This window comes from Eschrichtius robustus, chromosome 5 (genome assembly GCF_028021215.1).
Source record: "Eschrichtius robustus isolate mEscRob2 chromosome 5, mEscRob2.pri, whole genome shotgun sequence".
NCBI classification, from domain to species: Eukaryota; Metazoa; Chordata; class Mammalia; order Artiodactyla; family Eschrichtiidae; genus Eschrichtius; species Eschrichtius robustus.
In genome coordinates this window covers 114,805,938-114,833,678 of record NC_090828.1, presented here as the reverse complement: position 1 = coordinate 114,833,678, position 27,741 = coordinate 114,805,938, and positions in this window count along the sequence as shown.

The following is a 27,741-nucleotide window of genomic DNA, read 5'->3' as shown; positions in this document are numbered from 1 at the left end:
TGAGGGAAGGCAACGAAGAGGATTTGAAAACAAGGCAGAATTGCAGGAAACAGATTTCAGGAGGTAGATTCGAATCGCCTTTAAAGCACAGGAAAAGCGGCAAAACCTCGACAATGATGCCCTTGGCCAAAAAGGGCGTATGCGTTTTTTCCTGAATATATTCAGGAAAAAACGCATACGCCCTTTTTGGCCAACCAAGCAACCTGGAAAGGCAAATCAGCGCTACAAAGAAGTCTCGCTTCCCATCGGTCAAAAGGGCCATGCTGAATAAAGTTTCAATACCAGAAATGCAGGAGAGGCCATGGAGAAATGGGAGCCTTGCTACGCTGATGGGCGGGATGTAAATTGCCAACAGCCACTCTGGAGAAGTGTACGGTGTGTCCTGAAATATCTAAAAAACTCGGCTTAGAGAGCATAGGGCACTTCCACTCATGGGCGTCTAATTTGGGAAAACTAAAAATCAGCAAGGCACAGGCACTCCAAAGTTTAGGGTTGCTCTGTTGACAAGAACCTCCACTTCATTCCACCTTAAATATCCCAGGAAAGAGAAAAATGGATAAAGAAGTTGTGGTCCTTAGGTACAATGGAATATCACTCAGCCATGAAATCAACGTCATAAGGCTAGTAGCAGCATGATGAGTGGATTCAGGTACGACGGTTCTAAGTGAAATAAGTCACACAGAAAAAGACACTAATCAGAAGATATCACTTATAGAGGGAATGTAAAAACCGCTACACTTGAACTGAATTACAAAACAGAACAGAGTCACACATTTAGAAAACACACTATGGCTGCCTAACGGGAAAGGCGAGGTGGGGTGATGCCTAAAACAAGGGTTTCAAATTAGCTCAGATACCGTTCCATAAACCCAATATGTAATAGACAAGACCTACTGCTTGCTCAGTGAACTGGACTCAACACCCCCTATTCACCGCCCAAGAATAGATCTGACTAGTAAGAATCTTCAAACCTATGTATTGATATCTCTCTGGAAGTGAGTCAAGTGGGAGTAAAGCGGCATAAAGACAGCAGTGAAAAGCAGCTAAACCCCATTAGGAAAATCAATTACTTTTAAAAACCCGTGAAACAAAGACAGTGAAAGAGAGAGAAATTCTTACAAAATTCGTTCAGGGGCTGTGATGCCACCTGGATTGACCATATCTAGACCCACAGCTGATTGAGACATAAGGGTGGACACTCTTGGGGCTGAGAGGTTTGGTGAGGTTGGGTGAGCAAACGCAGACCCTTTAAAGTAATACTGCGTGGTACCCATCCCATGGGTCCCAAATCTCCAGGTTCAAGGGCATCTTCCTACATCGAAAACATGCATGAGAAACCCAGAAGATGGTACACCGTGTGATCGGGAAAGGTTTCTAAAACGCACCTCATTTCTCATCTCCTTGTGCTCGGGTTCGCCATTCCAGCCACTTTAATAGCAATCTCCCTCCTTGGAGAATCAGCACGTTTAACCTCCTGTTCCGTACAGGTTGCAATTTGTCCTGAGGATGAACGGGAAGAGGGGGAACCAATGAGCGACTAGCTCTAGGTTTTGGGAAAGGCACAGGTCACTCTATTTTCCCATCAGGAAGAAGAATTAACCACCGGCTCAGCCTGCCGCCCGGAACCAGAATAGGTCCTGAAGCAATCCTACGCTTTTGCGGCCAGCTCCCAAAAAAGCGAGTTGAAAAATGGAGCTCAGGGGCCCTGCAAATCACAAACCTGCAGAGTTATAAATGATAACTCTCGCCCACAAAAATATTGAGGGAAGGCAACGAAGAGGATTTGAAAGCAAGGCAGAATTGCAGGAAACAGATTTCAGGAGGTAGATTCGAATCGCCTTTAAAGCACAGGAAAAGCGGCAAAACCTCGACAATGATGCCCTTGGCCACAAAGGGCGTATGCGTTTTTTCCTGAATATATTCAGGAAAAAACGCATACGCCCTTTTTGGCCAACCAAGCAACCTGGAAAGGCAAATCAGCGCTACAAAGAAGTCTCGCTTCCCATCGGTCAAAAGGGCCATGCTGAATAAAGTGTCAATACCAGAAATGCAGGAGAGGCCATGGAGAAATGGGAGCCTTGCTACGCTGATGGGTGGGATGTAAATTGACAACAGCCACTCTGGAGAAGTGTATGGTGTGTCCTGAAACATCTAAAAAACTCGGCTTACAGAGCATAGGGCACTTCCACTCATGGGCGTCTAATTTGGGAAAACTAAAAATCAGCAAGGCACAGGCACTCCAAAGTTTAGGGTTGCTCTGTTGACAAGAACCTCCACTTCATTCCACCTTAAATATCCCAGGAAAGAGAAAAATGGATAAAGAAGTTGTGGTCCTTAGGTACAATGGAATATCACTCAGCCATGAAATCAACGTCATAAGGCTAGTAGCAGCATGATGAGTGGATTCAGGTACGACGGTTCTAAGTGAAATAAGTCACACAGAAAAAGACACTAATCAGAAGATATCACTTATAGAGGGAATGTAAAAACCGCTACACTTGAACTGAATTACAAAACAGAACAGAGTCACACATTTAGAAAACACACTATGGCTGCCTAACGGGAAAGGTGAGGTGGGGTGATGCCTAAAACAAGGGTTTCAAATTAGCTCAGATACCGTTCCATAAACCCAATATGTAATAGACAAGACTACTCCTTGCTCAGTGAACTGGACTCAACACCCCCTATTCACCGCCCAAGAATAGATCTGACTAGTAAGAATCTTCAAACCTATGTATTGATATCTCTCCGTAAGTGAGTCAAGTGGGAGTAAAGCGGCATAAACACAGCAGTGAAAAGCAGCTAAACCCCATTAGGAAAATCAATTACTTTTAAAAACCCGTGAAACAAAGACAGTGAAAGAGAGAGAAATTCTTACAAAATTCGTTCAGGGGCTGTGATGCCACCTGGATTGACCATATCTAGACCCACAGCTGATTGAGACATAAGGGTGGACACTCTTGGGGCTGAGAGGTTTGGTGAGGTTGGGTGAGCAAACGCAGACCCTTTAAATTAATACTGCGTGGTACCCGTCTGATGGGTCCCAAATCTCCAGGTTCAAGGGCATCTTCCTACATCGAAAACATGCATGAGAAACCCAGAAGATGGTACACCGTGTGATCGGGAAAGGTTTCTAAAACGCACCTCATTTCTCATCTCCTTGTGCTCGGGTTCGCCATTCCAGCCACTTTAATAGCAATCTCCCTCCTTGGAGAATCAGCACTTTAACCTCCTGTTCCGTACAGGTTTCAATTTGTCCTGAGGATGAACGGGAAGAGGGGGAACCAATGAGCGACTAGCTCTAGGTGTTGGGACAGTCACAGGTCACTCTATTTTCCCATCAGGAAGAAGAATTAACCACAGGCTCAGCCTGCCGCCCGGAACCAGAATAGGGCCTGAAGCAATCCTACGCTTTTGCGGCCAGCTCCCAAAAAAGCGAGTTGAAAAATGGAGCTCTGGGTCCCTGCAAATCACAAACCTGCAGAGTTATAAATGATAACTCTCGCCCACAAAAATATTGAGGGAAGGCAACGAAGAGGATTTGAAAACAAGGCAGAATTGCAGGAAACAGATTTCAGGAGGTATATTCGAATCGCCTTTAAAGCACAGGAAAAGCGGCAAAACCTCGACAATGATGCCCTTGGCCAAAAAGGGCGTATGCGTTTTTTCCTGAATATATTCAGGAAAAAACGCATACGCCCTTTTTGGCCAACCAAGCAACCTGGAAAGGCAAATCAGCGCTACAAAGAAGTCTCGCTTCCCATCGGTCAAAAGGGCCATGCTGAATAAAGTGTCAATACCAGAAATGCAGGAGAGGCCATGGAGAAATGGGAGCCTTGCTACGCTGATGGGCGGGATGTAAATTGCCAACAGCCACTCTGGAGAAGTGTACGGTGTGTCCTGAAATATCTAAAAAACTCGGCTTAGAGAGCATAGGGCACTTCCACTCATGGGCGTCTAATTTGGGAAAACTAAAAATCAGCAAGGCACAGGCACTCCAAAGTTTAGGGTTGCTCTGTTGACAAGAACCTCCACTTCATTCCACCTTAAATATCCCAGGAAAGAGAAAAATGGATAAAGAAGTTGTGGTCCTTAGGTACAATGGAATATCACTCAGCCATGAAATCAACGTCATAAGGCTAGTAGCAGCATGATGAGTGGATTCAGGTACGACGGTTCTAAGTGAAATAAGTCACACAGAAAAAGACACTAATCAGAAGATATCACTTATAGAGGGAATGTAAAAACCGCTACACTTGAACTGAATTACAAAACAGAACAGAGTCACACATTTAGAAAACACACTATGGCTGCCTAACGGGAAAGGTGAGGTGGGGTGATGCCTAAAACAAGGGTTTCAAATTAGCTCAGATACCGTTCCATAAACCCAATATGTAATAGACAAGACCTACTCCTTGCTCAGTGAACTGGACTCAACACCCCCTATTCACCGCCCAAGAATAGATCTGACTAGTAAGAATCTTCAAACCTATGTATTGATATCTCTCCGTAAGTGAGTCAAGTGGGAGTAAAGCGGCATAAACACAGCAGTGAAAAGCAGCTAAACCCCATTAGGAAAATCAATTACTTTTAAAAACCCGTGAAACAAAGACAGTGAAAGAGAGAGAAATTCTTACAAAATTCGTTCAGGGGCTGTGATGCCACCTGGATTGACCATATCTAGACCCACAGCTGATTGAGACATAAGGGTGGACACTCTTGGGGCTGAGAGGTTTGGTGAGGTTGGGTGAGCAAACGCAGACCCTTTAAAGTAATACTGCGTGGTACCCGTCTGATGGGTCCCAAATCTCCAGGTTCAAGGGCATCTTCTTACATCGAAAACATGCATGAGAAACCCAGAAGATGGTACACCGTGTGATCGGGAAAGGTTTCTAAAACGCACCTCATTTCTCATCTCCTTGTGCTCGGGTTCGCCATTCCAGCCACTTTAATAGCAATCTCCCTCCTTGGAGAATCAGCACTTTAACCTCCTGTTCCGTACAGGTTTCAATTTGTCCTGAGGATGAACGGGAAGAGGGGGAACCAATGAGCGACTAGCTCTAGGTGTTGGGACAGTCACAGGTCACTCTATTTTCCCATCAGGAAGAAGAATTAACCACAGGCTCAGCCTGCCGCCCGGAACCAGAATAGGGCCTGAAGCAATCCTACGCTTTTGCGGCCAGCTCCCAAAAAAGCGAGTTGAAAAATGGAGCTCTGGGTCCCTGCAAATCACAAACCTGCAGAGTTATAAATGATAACTCTCGCCCACAAAAATATTGAGGGAAGGCAACGAAGAGGATTTGAAAACAAGGCAGAATTGCAGGAAACAGATTTCAGGAGGTATATTCGAATCGCCTTTAAAGCACAGGAAAAGCGGCAAAACCTCGACAATGATGCCCTTGGCCAAAAAGGGCGTATGCGTTTTTTCCTGAATATATTCAGGAAAAAACGCATACGCCCTTTTTGGCCAACCAAGCAACCTGGAAAGGCAAATCAGCGCTACAAAGAAGTCTCGCTTCCCATCGGTCAAAAGGGCCATGCTGAATAAAGTTTCAATACCAGAAATGCAGGAGAGGCCATGGAGAAATGGGAGCCTTGCTACGCTGATGGGCGGGATGTAAATTGCCAACAGCCACTCTGGAGAAGTGTACGGTGTGTCCTGAAATATCTAAAAAACTCGGCTTAGAGAGCATAGGGCACTTCCACTCATGGGCGTCTAATTTGGGAAAACTAAAAATCAGCAAGGCACAGGCACTCCAAAGTTTAGGGTTGCTCTGTTGACAAGAACCTCCACTTCATTCCACCTTAAATATCCCAGGAAAGAGAAAAATGGATAAAGAAGTTGTGGTCCTTAGGTACAATGGAATATCACTCAGCCATGAAATCAACGTCATAAGGCTAGTAGCAGCATGATGAGTGGATTCAGGTACGACGGTTCTAAGTGAAATAAGTCACACAGAAAAAGACACTAATCAGAAGATATCACTTATAGAGGGAATGTAAAAACCGCTACACTTGAACTGAATTACAAAACAGAACAGAGTCACACATTTAGAAAACACACTATGGCTGCCTAACGGGAAAGGCGAGGTGGGGTGATGCCTAAAACAAGGGTTTCAAATTAGCTCAGATACCGTTCCATAAACCCAATATGTAATAGACAAGACCTACTGCTTGCTCAGTGAACTGGACTCAACACCCCCTATTCACCGCCCAAGAATAGATCTGACTAGTAAGAATCTTCAAACCTATGTATTGATATCTCTCTGGAAGTGAGTCAAGTGGGAGTAAAGCGGCATAAAGACAGCAGTGAAAAGCAGCTAAACCCCATTAGGAAAATCAATTACTTTTAAAAACCCGTGAAACAAAGACAGTGAAAGAGAGAGAAATTCTTACAAAATTCGTTCAGGGGCTGTGATGCCACCTGGATTGACCATATCTAGACCCACAGCTGATTGAGACATAAGGGTGGACACTCTTGGGGCTGAGAGGTTTGGTGAGGTTGGGTGAGCAAACGCAGACCCTTTAAAGTAATACTGCGTGGTACCCATCCCATGGGTCCCAAATCTCCAGGTTCAAGGGCATCTTCCTACATCGAAAACATGCATGAGAAACCCAGAAGATGGTACACCGTGTGATCGGGAAAGGTTTCTAAAACGCACCTCATTTCTCATCTCCTTGTGCTCGGGTTCGCCATTCCAGCCACTTTAATAGCAATCTCCCTCCTTGGAGAATCAGCACGTTTAACCTCCTGTTCCGTACAGGTTGCAATTTGTCCTGAGGATGAACGGGAAGAGGGGGAACCAATGAGCGACTAGCTCTAGGTTTTGGGAAAGGCACAGGTCACTCTATTTTCCCATCAGGAAGAAGAATTAACCACCGGCTCAGCCTGCCGCCCGGAACCAGAATAGGTCCTGAAGCAATCCTACGCTTTTGCGGCCAGCTCCCAAAAAAGCGAGTTGAAAAATGGAGCTCAGGGGCCCTGCAAATCACAAACCTGCAGAGTTATAAATGATAACTCTCGCCCACAAAAATATTGAGGGAAGGCAACGAAGAGGATTTGAAAGCAAGGCAGAATTGCAGGAAACAGATTTCAGGAGGTAGATTCGAATCGCCTTTAAAGCACAGGAAAAGCGGCAAAACCTCGACAATGATGCCCTTGGCCACAAAGGGCGTATGCGTTTTTTCCTGAATATATTCAGGAAAAAACGCATACGCCCTTTTTGGCCAACCAAGCAACCTGGAAAGGCAAATCAGCGCTACAAAGAAGTCTCGCTTCCCATCGGTCAAAAGGGCCATGCTGAATAAAGTGTCAATACCAGAAATGCAGGAGAGGCCATGGAGAAATGGGAGCCTTGCTACGCTGATGGGTGGGATGTAAATTGACAACAGCCACTCTGGAGAAGTGTATGGTGTGTCCTGAAACATCTAAAAAACTCGGCTTAGAGAGCATAGGGCACTTCCACTCATGGGCGTCTAATTTGGGAAAACTAAAAATCAGCAAGGCACAGGCACTCCAAAGTTTAGGGTTGCTCTGTTGACAAGAACCTCCACTTCATTCCACCTTAAATATCCCAGGAAAGAGAAAAATGGATAAAGAAGTTGTGGTCCTTAGGTACAATGGAATATCACTCAGCCATGAAATCAACGTCATAAGGCTAGTAGCAGCATGATGAGTGGATTCAGGTACGACGGTTCTAAGTGAAATAAGTCACACAGAAAAAGACACTAATCAGAAGATATCACTTATAGAGGGAATGTAAAAACCGCTACACTTGAACTGAATTACAAAACAGAACAGAGTCACACATTTAGAAAACACACTATGGCTGCCTAACGGGAAAGGTGAGGTGGGGTGATGCCTAAAACAAGGGTTTCAAATTAGCTCAGATACCGTTCCATAAACCCAATATGTAATAGACAAGACCTACTCCTTGCTCAGTGAACTGGACTCAACACCCCCTATTCACCGCCCAAGAATAGATCTGACTAGTAAGAATCTTCAAACCTATGTATTGATATCTCTCCGTAAGTGAGTCAAGTGGGAGTAAAGCGGCATAAACACAGCAGTGAAAAGCAGCTAAACCCCATTAGGAAAATCAATTACTTTTAAAAACCCGTGAAACAAAGACAGTGAAAGAGAGAGAAATTCTTACAAAATTCGTTCAGGGGCTGTGATGCCACCTGGATTGACCATATCTAGACCCACAGCTGATTGAGACATAAGGGTGGACACTCTTGGGGCTGAGAGGTTTGGTGAGGTTGGGTGAGCAAACGCAGACCCTTTAAATTAATACTGCGTGGTACCCGTCTGATGGGTCCCAAATCTCCAGGTTCAAGGGCATCTTCCTACATCGAAAACATGCATGAGAAACCCAGAAGATGGTACACCGTGTGATCGGGAAAGGTTTCTAAAACGCACCTCATTTCTCATCTCCTTGTGCTCGGGTTCGCCATTCCAGCCACTTTAATAGCAATCTCCCTCCTTGGAGAATCAGCACTTTAACCTCCTGTTCCGTACAGGTTTCAATTTGTCCTGAGGATGAACGGGAAGAGGGGGAACCAATGAGCGACTAGCTCTAGGTGTTGGGACAGTCACAGGTCACTCTATTTTCCCATCAGGAAGAAGAATTAACCACAGGCTCAGCCTGCCGCCCGGAACCAGAATAGGGCCTGAAGCAATCCTACGCTTTTGCGGCCAGCTCCCAAAAAAGCGAGTTGAAAAATGGAGCTCTGGGTCCCTGCAAATCACAAACCTGCAGAGTTATAAATGATAACTCTCGCCCACAAAAATATTGAGGGAAGGCAACGAAGAGGATTTGAAAACAAGGCAGAATTGCAGGAAACAGATTTCAGGAGGTAGATTCGAATCGCCTTTAAAGCACAGGAAAAGCGGCAAAACCTCGACAATGATGCCCTTGGCCAAAAAGGGCGTATGCGTTTTTTCCTGAATATATTCAGGAAAAAACGCATACGCCCTTTTTGGCCAACCAAGCAACCTGGAAAGGCAAATCAGCGCTACAAAGAAGTCTCGCTTCCCATCGGTCAAAAGGGCCATGCTGAATAAAGTGTCAATACCAGAAATGCAGGAGAGGCCATGGAGAAATGGGAGCCTTGCTACGCTGATGGGCGGGATGTAAATTGCCAACAGCCACTCTGGAGAAGTGTACGGTGTGTCCTGAAATATCTAAAAAACTCGGCTTAGAGAGCATAGGGCACTTCCACTCATGGGCGTCTAATTTGGGAAAACTAAAAATCAGCAAGGCACAGGCACTCCAAAGTTTAGGGTTGCTCTGTTGACAAGAACCTCCACTTCATTCCACCTTAAATATCCCAGGAAAGAGAAAAATGGATAAAGAAGTTGTGGTCCTTAGGTACAATGGAATATCACTCAGCCATGAAATCAACGTCATAAGGCTAGTAGCAGCATGATGAGTGGATTCAGGTACGACGGTTCTAAGTGAAATAAGTCACACAGAAAAAGACACTAATCAGAAGATATCACTTATAGAGGGAATGTAAAAACCGCTACACTTGAACTGAATTACAAAACAGAACAGAGTCACACATTTAGAAAACACACTATGGCTGCCTAACGGGAAAGGTGAGGTGGGGTGATGCCTAAAACAAGGGTTTCAAATTAGCTCAGATACCGTTCCATAAACCCAATATGTAATAGACAAGACCTACTCCTTGCTCAGTGAACTGGACTCAACACCCCCTATTCACCGCCCAAGAATAGATCTGACTAGTAAGAATCTTCAAACCTATGTATTGATATCTCTCCGTAAGTGAGTCAAGTGGGAGTAAAGCGGCATAAACACAGCAGTGAAAAGCAGCTAAACCCCATTAGGAAAATCAATTACTTTTAAAAACCCGTGAAACAAAGACAGTGAAAGAGAGAGAAATTCTTACAAAATTCGTTCAGGGGCTGTGATGCCACCTGGATTGACCATATCTAGACCCACAGCTGATTGAGACATAAGGGTGGACACTCTTGGGGCTGAGAGGTTTGGTGAGGTTGGGTGAGCAAACGCAGACCCTTTAAAGTAATACTGCGTGGTACCCGTCTGATGGGTCCCAAATCTCCAGGTTCAAGGGCATCTTCTTACATCGAAAACATGCATGAGAAACCCAGAAGATGGTACACCGTGTGATCGGGAAAGGTTTCTAAAACGCACCTCATTTCTCATCTCCTTGTGCTCGGGTTCGCCATTCCAGCCACTTTAATAGCAATCTCCCTCCTTGGAGAATCAGCACTTTAACCTCCTGTTCCGTACAGGTTTCAATTTGTCCTGAGGATGAACGGGAAGAGGGGGAACCAATGAGCGACTAGCTCTAGGTGTTGGGACAGTCACAGGTCACTCTATTTTCCCATCAGGAAGAAGAATTAACCACAGGCTCAGCCTGCCGCCCGGAACCAGAATAGGGCCTGAAGCAATCCTACGCTTTTGCGGCCAGCTCCCAAAAAAGCGAGTTGAAAAATGGAGCTCTGGGTCCCTGCAAATCACAAACCTGCAGAGTTATAAATGATAACTCTCGCCCACAAAAATATTGAGGGAAGGCAACGAAGAGGATTTGAAAACAAGGCAGAATTGCAGGAAACAGATTTCAGGAGGTATATTCGAATCGCCTTTAAAGCACAGGAAAAGCGGCAAAACCTCGACAATGATGCCCTTGGCCAAAAAGGGCGTATGCGTTTTTTCCTGAATATATTCAGGAAAAAACGCATACGCCCTTTTTGGCCAACCAAGCAACCTGGAAAGGCAAATCAGCGCTACAAAGAAGTCTCGCTTCCCATCGGTCAAAAGGGCCATGCTGAATAAAGTTTCAATACCAGAAATGCAGGAGAGGCCATGGAGAAATGGGAGCCTTGCTACGCTGATGGGCGGGATGTAAATTGCCAACAGCCACTCTGGAGAAGTGTACGGTGTGTCCTGAAATATCTAAAAAACTCGGCTTAGAGAGCATAGGGCACTTCCACTCATGGGCGTCTAATTTGGGAAAACTAAAAATCAGCAAGGCACAGGCACTCCAAAGTTTAGGGTTGCTCTGTTGACAAGAACCTCCACTTCATTCCACCTTAAATATCCCAGGAAAGAGAAAAATGGATAAAGAAGTTGTGGTCCTTAGGTACAATGGAATATCACTCAGCCATGAAATCAACGTCATAAGGCTAGTAGCAGCATGATGAGTGGATTCAGGTACGACGGTTCTAAGTGAAATAAGTCACACAGAAAAAGACACTAATCAGAAGATATCACTTATAGAGGGAATGTAAAAACCGCTACACTTGAACTGAATTACAAAACAGAACAGAGTCACACATTTAGAAAACACACTATGGCTGCCTAACGGGAAAGGCGAGGTGGGGTGATGCCTAAAACAAGGGTTTCAAATTAGCTCAGATACCGTTCCATAAACCCAATATGTAATAGACAAGACCTACTGCTTGCTCAGTGAACTGGACTCAACACCCCCTATTCACCGCCCAAGAATAGATCTGACTAGTAAGAATCTTCAAACCTATGTATTGATATCTCTCTGGAAGTGAGTCAAGTGGGAGTAAAGCGGCATAAAGACAGCAGTGAAAAGCAGCTAAACCCCATTAGGAAAATCAATTACTTTTAAAAACCCGTGAAACAAAGACAGTGAAAGAGAGAGAAATTCTTACAAAATTCGTTCAGGGGCTGTGATGCCACCTGGATTGACCATATCTAGACCCACAGCTGATTGAGACATAAGGGTGGACACTCTTGGGGCTGAGAGGTTTGGTGAGGTTGGGTGAGCAAACGCAGACCCTTTAAAGTAATACTGCGTGGTACCCATCCCATGGGTCCCAAATCTCCAGGTTCAAGGGCATCTTCCTACATCGAAAACATGCATGAGAAACCCAGAAGATGGTACACCGTGTGATCGGGAAAGGTTTCTAAAACGCACCTCATTTCTCATCTCCTTGTGCTCGGGTTCGCCATTCCAGCCACTTTAATAGCAATCTCCCTCCTTGGAGAATCAGCACGTTTAACCTCCTGTTCCGTACAGGTTGCAATTTGTCCTGAGGATGAACGGGAAGAGGGGGAACCAATGAGCGACTAGCTCTAGGTTTTGGGAAAGGCACAGGTCACTCTATTTTCCCATCAGGAAGAAGAATTAACCACCGGCTCAGCCTGCCGCCCGGAACCAGAATAGGTCCTGAAGCAATCCTACGCTTTTGCGGCCAGCTCCCAAAAAAGCGAGTTGAAAAATGGAGCTCAGGGGCCCTGCAAATCACAAACCTGCAGAGTTATAAATGATAACTCTCGCCCACAAAAATATTGAGGGAAGGCAACGAAGAGGATTTGAAAGCAAGGCAGAATTGCAGGAAACAGATTTCAGGAGGTAGATTCGAATCGCCTTTAAAGCACAGGAAAAGCGGCAAAACCTCGACAATGATGCCCTTGGCCACAAAGGGCGTATGCGTTTTTTCCTGAATATATTCAGGAAAAAACGCATACGCCCTTTTTGGCCAACCAAGCAACCTGGAAAGGCAAATCAGCGCTACAAAGAAGTCTCGCTTCCCATCGGTCAAAAGGGCCATGCTGAATAAAGTGTCAATACCAGAAATGCAGGAGAGGCCATGGAGAAATGGGAGCCTTGCTACGCTGATGGGCGGGATGTAAATTGCCAACAGCCACTCTGGAGAAGTGTACGGTGTGTCCTGAAATATCTAAAAAACTCGGCTTAGAGAGCATAGGGCACTTCCACTCATGGGCGTCTAATTTGGGAAAACTAAAAATCAGCAAGGCACAGGCACTCCAAAGTTTAGGGTTGCTCTGTTGACAAGAACCTCCACTTCATTCCACCTTAAATATCCCAGGAAAGAGAAAAATGGATAAAGAAGTTGTGGTCCTTAGGTACAATGGAATATCACTCAGCCATGAAATCAACGTCATAAGGCTAGTAGCAGCATGATGAGTGGATTCAGGTACGACGGTTCTAAGTGAAATAAGTCACACAGAAAAAGACACTAATCAGAAGATATCACTTATAGAGGGAATGTAAAAACCGCTACACTTGAACTGAATTACAAAACAGAACAGAGTCACACATTTAGAAAACACACTATGGCTGCCTAACGGGAAAGGCGAGGTGGGGTGATGCCTAAAACAAGGGTTTCAAATTAGCTCAGATACCGTTCCATAAACCCAATATGTAATAGACAAGACCTACTGCTTGCTCAGTGAACTGGACTCAACACCCCCTATTCACCGCCCAAGAATAGATCTGACTAGTAAGAATCTTCAAACCTATGTATTGATATCTCTCTGGAAGTGAGTCAAGTGGGAGTAAAGCGGCATAAAGACAGCAGTGAAAAGCAGCTAAACCCCATTAGGAAAATCAATTACTTTTAAAAACCCGTGAAACAAAGACAGTGAAAGAGAGAGAAATTCTTACAAAATTCGTTCAGGGGCTGTGATGCCACCTGGATTGACCATATCTAGACCCACAGCTGATTGAGACATAAGGGTGGACACTCTTGGGGCTGAGAGGTTTGGTGAGGTTGGGTGAGCAAACGCAGACCCTTTAAAGTAATACTGCGTGGTACCCATCCCATGGGTCCCAAATCTCCAGGTTCAAGGGCATCTTCCTACATCGAAAACATGCATGAGAAACCCAGAAGATGGTACACCGTGTGATCGGGAAAGGTTTCTAAAACGCACCTCATTTCTCATCTCCTTGTGCTCGGGTTCGCCATTCCAGCCACTTTAATAGCAATCTCCCTCCTTGGAGAATCAGCACGTTTAACCTCCTGTTCCGTACAGGTTGCAATTTGTCCTGAGGATGAACGGGAAGAGGGGGAACCAATGAGCGACTAGCTCTAGGTTTTGGGAAAGGCACAGGTCACTCTATTTTCCCATCAGGAAGAAGAATTAACCACCGGCTCAGCCTGCCGCCCGGAACCAGAATAGGTCCTGAAGCAATCCTACGCTTTTGCGGCCAGCTCCCAAAAAAGCGAGTTGAAAAATGGAGCTCAGGGGCCCTGCAAATCACAAACCTGCAGAGTTATAAATGATAACTCTCGCCCACAAAAATATTGAGGGAAGGCAACGAAGAGGATTTGAAAGCAAGGCAGAATTGCAGGAAACAGATTTCAGGAGGTAGATTCGAATCGCCTTTAAAGCACAGGAAAAGCGGCAAAACCTCGACAATGATGCCCTTGGCCACAAAGGGCGTATGCGTTTTTTCCTGAATATATTCAGGAAAAAACGCATACGCCCTTTTTGGCCAACCAAGCAACCTGGAAAGGCAAATCAGCGCTACAAAGAAGTCTCGCTTCCCATCGGTCAAAAGGGCCATGCTGAATAAAGTGTCAATACCAGAAATGCAGGAGAGGCCATGGAGAAATGGGAGCCTTGCTACGCTGATGGGCGGGATGTAAATTGCCAACAGCCACTCTGGAGAAGTGTACGGTGTGTCCTGAAATATCTAAAAAACTCGGCTTAGAGAGCATAGGGCACTTCCACTCATGGGCGTCTAATTTGGGAAAACTAAAAATCAGCAAGGCACAGGCACTCCAAAGTTTAGGGTTGCTCTGTTGACAAGAACCTCCACTTCATTCCACCTTAAATATCCCAGGAAAGAGAAAAATGGATAAAGAAGTTGTGGTCCTTAGGTACAATGGAATATCACTCAGCCATGAAATCAACGTCATAAGGCTAGTAGCAGCATGATGAGTGGATTCAGGTACGACGGTTCTAAGTGAAATAAGTCACACAGAAAAAGACACTAATCAGAAGATATCACTTATAGAGGGAATGTAAAAACCGCTACACTTGAACTGAATTACAAAACAGAACAGAGTCACACATTTAGAAAACACACTATGGCTGCCTAACGGGAAAGGTGAGGTGGGGTGATGCCTAAAACAAGGGTTTCAAATTAGCTCAGATACCGTTCCATAAACCCAATATGTAATAGACAAGACCTACTCCTTGCTCAGTGAACTGGACTCAACACCCCCTATTCACCGCCCAAGAATAGATCTGACTAGTAAGAATCTTCAAACCTATGTATTGATATCTCTCCGTAAGTGAGTCAAGTGGGAGTAAAGCGGCATAAACACAGCAGTGAAAAGCAGCTAAACCCCATTAGGAAAATCAATTACTTTTAAAAACCCGTGAAACAAAGACAGTGAAAGAGAGAGAAATTCTTACAAAATTCGTTCAGGGGCTGTGATGCCACCTGGATTGACCATATCTAGACCCACAGCTGATTGAGACATAAGGGTGGACACTCTTGGGGCTGAGAGGTTTGGTGAGGTTGGGTGAGCAAACGCAGACCCTTTAAAGTAATACTGCGTGGTACCCGTCTGATGGGTCCCAAATCTCCAGGTTCAAGGGCATCTTCTTACATCGAAAACATGCATGAGAAACCCAGAAGATGGTACACCGTGTGATCGGGAAAGGTTTCTAAAACGCACCTCATTTCTCATCTCCTTGTGCTCGGGTTCGCCATTCCAGCCACTTTAATAGCAATCTCCCTCCTTGGAGAATCAGCACTTTAACCTCCTGTTCCGTACAGGTTTCAATTTGTCCTGAGGATGAACGGGAAGAGGGGGAACCAATGAGCGACTAGCTCTAGGTGTTGGGACAGTCACAGGTCACTCTATTTTCCCATCAGGAAGAAGAATTAACCACAGGCTCAGCCTGCCGCCCGGAACCAGAATAGGGCCTGAAGCAATCCTACGCTTTTGCGGCCAGCTCCCAAAAAAGCGAGTTGAAAAATGGAGCTCTGGGTCCCTGCAAATCACAAACCTGCAGAGTTATAAATGATAACTCTCGCCCACAAAAATATTGAGGGAAGGCAACGAAGAGGATTTGAAAACAAGGCAGAATTGCAGGAAACAGATTTCAGGAGGTATATTCGAATCGCCTTTAAAGCACAGGAAAAGCGGCAAAACCTCGACAATGATGCCCTTGGCCAAAAAGGGCGTATGCGTTTTTTCCTGAATATATTCAGGAAAAAACGCATACGCCCTTTTTGGCCAACCAAGCAACCTGGAAAGGCAAATCAGCGCTACAAAGAAGTCTCGCTTCCCATCGGTCAAAAGGGCCATGCTGAATAAAGTGTCAATACCAGAAATGCAGGAGAGGCCATGGAGAAATGGGAGCCTTGCTACGCTGATGGGCGGGATGTAAATTGCCAACAGCCACTCTGGAGAAGTGTACGGTGTGTCCTGAAATATCTAAAAAACTCGGCTTAGAGAGCATAGGGCACTTCCACTCATGGGCGTCTAATTTGGGAAAACTAAAAATCAGCAAGGCACAGGCACTCCAAAGTTTAGGGTTGCTCTGTTGACAAGAACCTCCACTTCATTCCACCTTAAATATCCCAGGAAAGAGAAAAATGGATAAAGAAGTTGTGGTCCTTAGGTACAATGGAATATCACTCAGCCATGAAATCAACGTCATAAGGCTAGTAGCAGCATGATGAGTGGATTCAGGTACGACGGTTCTAAGTGATATAAGTCACACAGAAAAAGACACTAATCAGAAGATATCACTTATAGAGGGAATGTAAAAACCGCTACACTTGAACTGAATTACAAAACAGAACAGAGTCACACATTTAGAAAACACACTATGGCTGCCTAACGGGAAAGGCGAGGTGGGGTGATGCCTAAAACAAGGGTTTCAAATTAGCTCAGATACCGTTCCATAAACCCAATATGTAATAGACAAGACCTACTGCTTGCTCAGTGAACTGGACTCAACACCCCCTATTCACCGCCCAAGAATAGATCTGACTAGTAAGAATCTTCAAACCTATGTATTGATATCTCTCTGGAAGTGAGTCAAGTGGGAGTAAAGCGGCATAAAGACAGCAGTGAAAAGCAGCTAAACCCCATTAGGAAAATCAATTACTTTTAAAAACCCGTGAAACAAAGACAGTGAAAGAGAGAGAAATTCTTACAAAATTCGTTCAGGGGCTGTGATGCCACCTGGATTGACCATATCTAGACCCACAGCTGATTGAGACATAAGGGTGGACACTCTTGGGGCTGAGAGGTTTGGTGAGGTTGGGTGAGCAAACGCAGACCCTTTAAAGTAATACTGCGTGGTACCCATCCCATGGGTCCCAAATCTCCAGGTTCAAGGGCATCTTCCTACATCGAAAACATGCATGAGAAACCCAGAAGATGGTACACCGTGTGATCGGGAAAGGTTTCTAAAACGCACCTCATTTCTCATCTCCTTGTGCTCGGGTTCGCCATTCCAGCCACTTTAATAGCAATCTCCCTCCTTGGAGAATCAGCACGTTTAACCTCCTGTTCCGTACAGGTTGCAATTTGTCCTGAGGATGAACGGGAAGAGGGGGAACCAATGAGCGACTAGCTCTAGGTGTTGGGAAAGGCACAGGTCACTCTATTTTCCCATCAGGAAGAAGAATTAACCACCGGCTCAGCCTGCCGCCCGGAACCAGAATAGGTCCTGAAGCAATCCTACGCTTTTGCGGCCAGCTCCCAAAAAAGCGAGTTGAAAAATGGAGCTCAGGGGCCCTGCAAATCACAAACCTGCAGAGTTATAAATGATAACTCTCGCCCACAAAAATATTGAGGGAAGGCAACGAAGAGGATTTGAAAGCAAGGCAGAATTGCAGGAAACAGATTTCAGGAGGTAGATTCGAATCGCCTTTAAAGCACAGGAAAAGCGGCAAAACCTCGACAATGATGCCCTTGGCCACAAAGGGCGTATGCGTTTTTTCCTGAATATATTCAGGAAAAAACGCATACGCCCTTTTTGGCCAACCAAGCAACCTGGAAAGGCAAATCAGCGCTACAAAGAAGTCTCGCTTCCCATCGGTCAAAAGGGCCATGCTGAATAAAGTGTCAATACCAGAAATGCAGGAGAGGCCATGGAGAAATGGGAGCCTTGCTACGCTGATGGGTGGGATGTAAATTGCCAACAGCCACTCTGGAGAAGTGTATGGTGTGTCCTGAAACATCTAAAAAACTCGGCTTAGAGAGCATAGGGCACTTCCACTCATGGGCGTCTAATTTGGGAAAACTAAAAATCAGCAAGGCACAGGCACTCCAAAGTTTAGGGTTGCTCTGTTGACAAGAACCTCCACTTCATTCCACCTTAAATATCCCAGGAAAGAGAAAAATGGATAAAGAAGTTGTGGTCCTTAGGTACAATGGAATATCACTCAGCCATGAAATCAACGTCATAAGGCTAGTAGCAGCATGATGAGTGGATTCAGGTACGACGGTTCTAAGTGAAATAAGTCACACAGAAAAAGACACTAATCAGAAGATATCACTTATAGAGGGAATGTAAAAACCGCTACACTTGAACTGAATTACAAAACAGAACAGAGTCACACATTTAGAAAACACACTATGGCTGCCTAACGGGAAAGGTGAGGTGGGGTGATGCCTAAAACAAGGGTTTCAAATTAGCTCAGATACCGTTCCATAAACCCAATATGTAATAGACAAGACCTACTCCTTGCTCAGTGAACTGGACTCAACACCCCCTATTCACCGCCCAAGAATAGATCTGACTAGTAAGAATCTTCAAACCTATGTATTGATATCTCTCCGTAAGTGAGTCAAGTGGGAGTAAAGCGGCATAAACACAGCAGTGAAAAGCAGCTAAACCCCATTAGGAAAATCAATTACTTTTAAAAACCCGTGAAACAAAGACAGTGAAAGAGAGAGAAATTCTTACAAAATTCGTTCAGGGGCTGTGATGCCACCTGGATTGACCATATCTAGACCCACAGCTGATTGAGACATAAGGGTGGACACTCTTGGGGCTGAGAGGTTTGGTGAGGTTGGGTGAGCAAACGCAGACCCTTTAAAGTAATACTGCGTGGTACCCGTCTGATGGGTCCCAAATCTCCAGGTTCAAGGGCATCTTCCTACATCGAAAACATGCATGAGAAACCCAGAAGATGGTACACCGTGTGATCGGGAAAGGTTTCTAAAACGCACCTCATTTCTCATCTCCTTGTGCTCGGGTTCGCCATTCCAGCCACTTTAATAGCAATCTCCCTCCTTGGAGAATCAGCACTTTAACCTCCTGTTCCGTACAGGTTTCAATTTGTCCTGAGGATGAACGGGAAGAGGGGGAAGCAATGAGCGACTAGCTCTAGGTGTTGGGACAGTCACAGGTCACTCTATTTTCCCATCAGGAAGAAGAATTAACCACAGGCTCAGCCTGCCGCCCGGAACCAGAATAGGGCCTGAAGCAATCCTACGCTTTTGCGGCCAGCTCCCAAAAAAGCGAGTTGAAAAATGGAGCTCTGGGTCCCTGCAAATCACAAACCTGCAGAGTTATAAATGATAACTCTCGCCCACAAAAATATTGAGGGAAGGCAACGAAGAGGATTTGAAAACAAGGCAGAATTGCAGGAAACAGATTTCAGGAGGTATATTCGAATCGCCTTTAAAGCACAGGAAAAGCGGCAAAACCTCGACAATGATGCCCTTGGCCAAAAAGGGCGTATGCGTTTTTTCCTGAATATATTCAGGAAAAAACGCATACGCCCTTTTTGGCCAACCAAGCAACCTGGAAAGGCAAATCAGCGCTACAAAGAAGTCTCGCTTCCCATCGGTCAAAAGGGCCATGCTGAATAAAGTGTCAATACCAGAAATGCAGGAGAGGCCATGGAGAAATGGGAGCCTTGCTACGCTGATGGGCGGGATGTAAATTGCCAACAGCCACTCTGGAGAAGTGTACGGTGTGTCCTGAAATATCTAAAAAACTCGGCTTAGAGAGCATAGGGCACTTCCACTCATGGGCGTCTAATTTGGGAAAACTAAAAATCAGCAAGGCACAGGCACTCCAAAGTTTAGGGTTGCTCTGTTGACAAGAACCTCCACTTCATTCCACCTTAAATATCCCAGGAAAGAGAAAAATGGATAAAGAAGTTGTGGTCCTTAGGTACAATGGAATATCACTCAGCCATGAAATCAACGTCATAAGGCTAGTAGCAGCATGATGAGTGGATTCAGGTACGACGGTTCTAAGTGATATAAGTCACACAGAAAAAGACACTAATCAGAAGATATCACTTATAGAGGGAATGTAAAAACCGCTACACTTGAACTGAATTACAAAACAGAACAGAGTCACACATTTAGAAAACACACTATGGCTGCCTAACGGGAAAGGCGAGGTGGGGTGATGCCTAAAACAAGGGTTTCAAATTAGCTCAGATACCGTTCCATAAACCCAATATGTAATAGACAAGACCTACTGCTTGCTCAGTGAACTGGACTCAACACCCCCTATTCACCGCCCAAGAATAGATCTGACTAGTAAGAATCTTCAAACCTATGTATTGATATCTCTCTGGAAGTGAGTCAAGTGGGAGTAAAGCGGCATAAAGACAGCAGTGAAAAGCAGCTAAACCCCATTAGGAAAATCAATTACTTTTAAAAACCCGTGAAACAAAGACAGTGAAAGAGAGAGAAATTCTTACAAAATTCGTTCAGGGGCTGTGATGCCACCTGGATTGACCATATCTAGACCCACAGCTGATTGAGACATAAGGGTGGACACTCTTGGGGCTGAGAGGTTTGGTGAGGTTGGGTGAGCAAACGCAGACCCTTTAAAGTAATACTGCGTGGTACCCATCCCATGGGTCCCAAATCTCCAGGTTCAAGGGCATCTTCCTACATCGAAAACATGCATGAGAAACCCAGAAGATGGTACACCGTGTGATCGGGAAAGGTTTCTAAAACGCACCTCATTTCTCATCTCCTTGTGCTCGGGTTCGCCATTCCAGCCACTTTAATAGCAATCTCCCTCCTTGGAGAATCAGCACGTTTAACCTCCTGTTCCGTACAGGTTGCAATTTGTCCTGAGGATGAACGGGAAGAGGGGGAACCAATGAGCGACTAGCTCTAGGTGTTGGGAAAGGCACAGGTCACTCTATTTTCCCATCAGGAAGAAGAATTAACCACCGGCTCAGCCTGCCGCCCGGAACCAGAATAGGTCCTGAAGCAATCCTACGCTTTTGCGGCCAGCTCCCAAAAAAGCGAGTTGAAAAATGGAGCTCAGGGGCCCTGCAAATCACAAACCTGCAGAGTTATAAATGATAACTCTCGCCCACAAAAATATTGAGGGAAGGCAACGAAGAGGATTTGAAAGCAAGGCAGAATTGCAGGAAACAGATTTCAGGAGGTAGATTCGAATCGCCTTTAAAGCACAGGAAAAGCGGCAAAACCTCGACAATGATGCCCTTGGCCACAAAGGGCGTATGCGTTTTTTCCTGAATATATTCAGGAAAAAACGCATACGCCCTTTTTGGCCAACCAAGCAACCTGGAAAGGCAAATCAGCGCTACAAAGAAGTCTCGCTTCCCATCGGTCAAAAGGGCCATGCTGAATAAAGTGTCAATACCAGAAATGCAGGAGAGGCCATGGAGAAATGGGAGCCTTGCTACGCTGATGGGTGGGATGTAAATTGCCAACAGCCACTCTGGAGAAGTGTATGGTGTGTCCTGAAACATCTAAAAAACTCGGCTTAGAGAGCATAGGGCACTTCCACTCATGGGCGTCTAATTTGGGAAAACTAAAAATCAGCAAGGCACAGGCACTCCAAAGTTTAGGGTTGCTCTGTTGACAAGAACCTCCACTTCATTCCACCTTAAATATCCCAGGAAAGAGAAAAATGGATAAAGAAGTTGTGGTCCTTAGGTACAATGGAATATCACTCAGCCATGAAATCAACGTCATAAGGCTAGTAGCAGCATGATGAGTGGATTCAGGTACGACGGTTCTAAGTGAAATAAGTCACACAGAAAAAGACACTAATCAGAAGATATCACTTATAGAGGGAATGTAAAAACCGCTACACTTGAACTGAATTACAAAACAGAACAGAGTCACACATTTAGAAAACACACTATGGCTGCCTAACGGGAAAGGCGAGGTGGGGTGATGCCTAAAACAAGGGTTTCAAATTAGCTCAGATACCGTTCCATAAACCCAATATGTAATAGACAAGACCTACTGCTTGCTCAGTGAACTGGACTCAACACCCCCTATTCACCGCCCAAGAATAGATCTGACTAGTAAGAATCTTCAAACCTATGTATTGATATCTCTCTGGAAGTGAGTCAAGTGGGAGTAAAGCGGCATAAAGACAGCAGTGAAAAGCAGCTAAACCCCATTAGGAAAATCAATTACTTTTAAAAACCCGTGAAACAAAGACAGTGAAAGAGAGAGAAATTCTTACAAAATTCGTTCAGGGGCTGTGATGCCACCTGGATTGACCATATCTAGACCCACAGCTGATTGAGACATAAGGGTGGACACTCTTGGGGCTGAGAGGTTTGGTGAGGTTGGGTGAGCAAACGCAGACCCTTTAAAGTAATACTGCGTGGTACCCATCCCATGGGTCCCAAATCTCCAGGTTCAAGGGCATCTTCCTACATCGAAAACATGCATGAGAAACCCAGAAGATGGTACACCGTGTGATCGGGAAAGGTTTCTAAAACGCACCTCATTTCTCATCTCCTTGTGCTCGGGTTCGCCATTCCAGCCACTTTAATAGCAATCTCCCTCCTTGGAGAATCAGCACGTTTAACCTCCTGTTCCGTACAGGTTGCAATTTGTCCTGAGGATGAACGGGAAGAGGGGGAACCAATGAGCGACTAGCTCTAGGTGGTGGGACAGTCACAGGTCACTCTATTTTCCCATCAGGAAGAAGAATTAACCACCGGCTCAGCCTGCCGCCCGGAACCAGAATAGGTCCTGAAGCAATCCTACGCTTTTGCGGCCAGCTCCCAAAAAAGCGAGTTGAAAAATGGAGCTCAGGGGCCCTGCAAATCACAAACCTGCAGAGTTATAAATGATAACTCTCGCCCACAAAAATATTGAGGGAAGGCAACGAAGAGGATTTGAAAGCAAGGCAGAATTGCAGGAAACAGATTTCAGGAGGTAGATTCGAATCGCCTTTAAAGCACAGGAAAAGCGGCAAAACCTCGACAATGATGCCCTTGGCCAAAAAGGGCGTATGCGTTTTTTCCTGAATATATTCAGGAAAAAACGCATACGCCCTTTTTGGCCAACCAAGCAACCTGGAAAGGCAAATCAGCGCTACAAAGAAGTCTCGCTTCCCATCGGTCAAAAGGGCCATGCTGAATAAAGTGTCAATACCAGAAATGCAGGAGAGGCCATGGAGAAATGGGAGCCTTGCTACGCTGATGGGCGGGATGTAAATTGCCAACAGCCACTCTGGAGAAGTGTACGGTGTGTCCTGAAATATCTAAAAAACTCGGCTTAGAGAGCATAGGGCACTTCCACTCATGGGCGTCTAATTTGGGAAAACTAAAAATCAGCAAGGCACAGGCACTCCAAAGTTTAGGGTTGCTCTGTTGACAAGAACCTCCACTTCATTCCACCTTAAATATCCCAGGAAAGAGAAAAATGGATAAAGAAGTTGTGGTACTTAGGTACAATGGAATATCACTCAGCCATGAAATCAACGTCATAAGGCTAGTAGCAGCATGATGAGTGGATTCAGGTACGACGGTTCTAAGTGAAATAAGTCACACAGAAAAAGACACTAATCAGAAGATATCACTTATAGAGGGAATGTAAAAACCGCTACACTTGAACTGAATTACAAAACACAACAGAGTCACACATTTAGAAAACACACTATGGCTGCCTAACGGGAAAGGCGAGGTGGGGTGATGCCTAAAACAAGGGTTTCAAATTAGCTCAGATACCGTTCCATAAACCCAATATGTAATAGACAAGACCTACTGCTTGCTCAGTGAACTGGACTCAACACCCCCTATTCACCGCCCAAGAATAGATCTGACTAGTAAGAATCTTCAAACCTATGTATTGATATCTCTCTGGAAGTGAGTCAAGTGGGAGTAAAGCGGCATAAAGACAGCAGTGAAAAGCAGCTAAACCCCATTAGGAAAATCAATTACTTTTAAAAACCCGTGAAACAAAGACAGTGAAAGAGAGAGAAATTCTTACAAAATTCGTTCAGGGGCTGTGATGCCACCTGGATTGACCATATCTAGACCCACAGCTGATTGAGACATAAGGGTGGACACTCTTGGGGCTGAGAGGTTTGGTGAGGTTGGGTGAGCAAACGCAGACCCTTTAAAGTAATACTGCGTGGTACCCATCCCATGGGTCCCAAATCTCCAGGTTCAAGGGCATCTTCCTACATCGAAAACATGCATGAGAAACCCAGAAGATGGTACACCGTGTGATCGGGAAAGGTTTCTAAAACGCACCTCATTTCTCATCTCCTTGTGCTCGGGTTCGCCATTCCAGCCACTTTAATAGCAATCTCCCTCCTTGGAGAATCAGCACGTTTAACCTCCTGTTCCGTACAGGTTGCAATTTGTCCTGAGGATGAACGGGAAGAGGGGGAACCAATGAGCGACTAGCTCTAGGTGTTGGGAAAGGCACAGGTCACTCTATTTTCCCATCAGGAAGAAGAATTAACCACCGGCTCAGCCTGCCGCCCGGAACCAGAATAGGTCCTGAAGCAATCCTACGCTTTTGCGGCCAGCTCCCAAAAAAGCGAGTTGAAAAATGGAGCTCAGGGGCCCTGCAAATCACAAACCTGCAGAGTTATAAATGATAACTCTCGCCCACAAAAATATTGAGGGAAGGCAACGAAGAGGATTTGAAAGCAAGGCAGAATTGCAGGAAACAGATTTCAGGAGGTAGATTCGAATCGCCTTTAAAGCACAGGTAAAGCGGCAAAACCTCGACAATGATGCCCTTGGCCACAAAGGGCGTATGCGTTTTTTCCTGAATATATTCAGGAAAAAACGCATACGCCCTTTTTGGCCAACCAAGCAACCTGGAAAGGCAAATCAGCGCTACAAAGAAGTCTCGCTTCCCATCGGTCAAAAGGGCCATGCTGAATAAAGTGTCAATACCAGAAATGCAGGAGAGGCCATGGAGAAATGGGAGCCTTGCTACGCTGATGGGTGGGATGTAAATTGCCAACAGCCACTCTGGAGAAGTGTATGGTGTGTCCTGAAACATCTAAAAAACTCGGCTTAGAGAGCATAGGGCACTTCCACTCATGGGCGTCTAATTTGGGAAAACTAAAAATCAGCAAGGCACAGGCACTCCAAAGTTTAGGGTTGCTCTGTTGACAAGAACCTCCACTTCATTCCACCTTAAATATCCCAGGAAAGAGAAAAATGGATAAAGAAGTTGTGGTCCTTAGGTACAATGGAATATCACTCAGCCATGAAATCAACGTCATAAGGCTAGTAGCAGCATGATGAGTGGATTCAGGTACGACGGTTCTAAGTGAAATAAGTCACACAGAAAAAGACACTAATCAGAAGATATCACTTATAGAGGGAATGTAAAAACCGCTACACTTGAACTGAATTACAAAACAGAACAGAGTCACACATTTAGAAAACACACTATGGCTGCCTAACGGGAAAGGTGAGGTGGGGTGATGCCTAAAACAAGGGTTTCAAATTAGCTCAGATACCGTTCCATAAACCCAATATGTAATAGACAAGACCTACTCCTTGCTCAGTGAACTGGACTCAACACCCCCTATTCACCGCCCAAGAATAGATCTGACTAGTAAGAATCTTCAAACCTATGTATTGATATCTCTCCGTAAGTGAGTCAAGTGGGAGTAAAGCGGCATAAACACAGCAGTGAAAAGCAGCTAAACCCCATTAGGAAAATCAATTACTTTTAAAAACCCGTGAAACAAAGACAGTGAAAGAGAGAGAAATTCTTACAAAATTCGTTCAGGGGCTGTGATGCCACCTGGATTGACCATATCTAGACCCACAGCTGATTGAGACATAAGGGTGGACACTCTTGGGGCTGAGAGGTTTGGTGAGGTTGGGTGAGCAAACGCAGACCCTTTAAAGTAATACTGCGTGGTACCCGTCTGATGGGTCCCAAATCTCCAGGTTCAAGGGCATCTTCCTACATCGAAAACATGCATGAGAAACCCAGAAGATGGTACACCGTGTGATCGGGAAAGGTTTCTAAAACGCACCTCATTTCTCATCTCCTTGTGCTCGGGTTCGCCATTCCAGCCACTTTAATAGCAATCTCCCTCCTTGGAGAATCAGCACTTTAACCTCCTGTTCCGTACAGGTTTCAATTTGTCCTGAGGATGAACGGGAAGAGGGGGAACCAATGAGCGACTAGCTCTAGGTGTTGGGACAGTCACAGGTCACTCTATTTTCCCATCAGGAAGAAGAATTAACCACAGGCTCAGCCTGCCGCCCGGAACCAGAATAGGGCCTGAAGCAATCCTACGCTTTTGCGGCCAGCTCCCAAAAAAGCGAGTTGAAAAATGGAGCTCTGGGTCCCTGCAAATCACAAACCTGCAGAGTTATAAATGATAACTCTCGCCCACAAAAATATTGAGGGAAGGCAACGAAGAGGATTTGAAAACAAGGCAGAATTGCAGGAAACAGATTTCAGGAGGTATATTCGAATCGCCTTTAAAGCACAGGAAAAGTGGCAAAACCTCGACAATGATGCCCTTGGCCAAAAAGGGCGTATGCGTTTTTTCCTGAATATATTCAGGAAAAAACGCATACGCCCTTTTTGGCCAACCAAGCAACCTGGAAAGGCAAATCAGCGCTACAAAGAAGTCTCGCTTCCCATCGGTCAAAAGGGCCATGCTGAATAAAGTGTCAATACCAGAAATGCAGGAGAGGCCATGGAGAAATGGGAGCCTTGCTACGCTGATGGGCGGGATGTAAATTGCCAACAGCCACTCTGGAGAAGTGTACGGTGTGTCCTGAAATATCTAAAAAACTCGGCTTAGAGAGCATAGGGCACTTCCACTCATGGGCGTCTAATTTGGGAAAACTAAAAATCAGCAAGGCACAGGCACTCCAAAGTTTAGGGTTGCTCTGTTGACAAGAACCTCCACTTCATTCCACCTTAAATATCCCAGGAAAGAGAAAAATGGATAAAGAAGTTGTGGTCCTTAGGTACAATGGAATATCACTCAGCCATGAAATCAACGTCATAAGGCTAGTAGCAGCATGATGAGTGGATTCAGGTACGACGGTTCTAAGTGAAATAAGTCACACAGAAAAAGACACTAATCAGAAGATATCACTTATAGAGGGAATGTAAAAACCGCTACACTTGAACTGAATTACAAAACAGAACAGAGTCACACATTTAGAAAACACACTATGGCTGCCTAACGGGAAAGGCGAGGTGGGGTGATGCCTAAAACAAGGGTTTCAAATTAGCTCAGATACCGTTCCATAAACCCAATATGTAATAGACAAGACCTACTGCTTGCTCAGTGAACTGCACTCAACACCCCCTATTCACCGCCCAAGAATAGATCTGATTAGTAAGAATCTTCAAACCTATGTATTGATATCTCTCCGTAAGTGAGTCAAGTGGGAGTAAAGCGGCATAAAGACAGCAGTGAAAAGCAGCTAAACCCCATTAGGAAAATCAATTACTTTTTAAAACCCGTGAAACAAAGACAGTGCAAGAGAGAGAAATTCTTACAAAAGTCGTTCAGGGGCTGTGATGCCACCTGGATTGACCATATCTAGACCCACAGCTGATTGAGACATAAGGGTGGACACTCTTGGGGCTGAGAGTTTTGGTGAGGTTGGGTGAGCAAACGCAGACCCTTTAAAGTAATACTGCGTGGTACCCGTCTGATGGGTCCCAAATCTCCAGGTTCAAGGGCATCTTCCTACATCGAAAACATGCATGAGAAACCCAGAAGATGG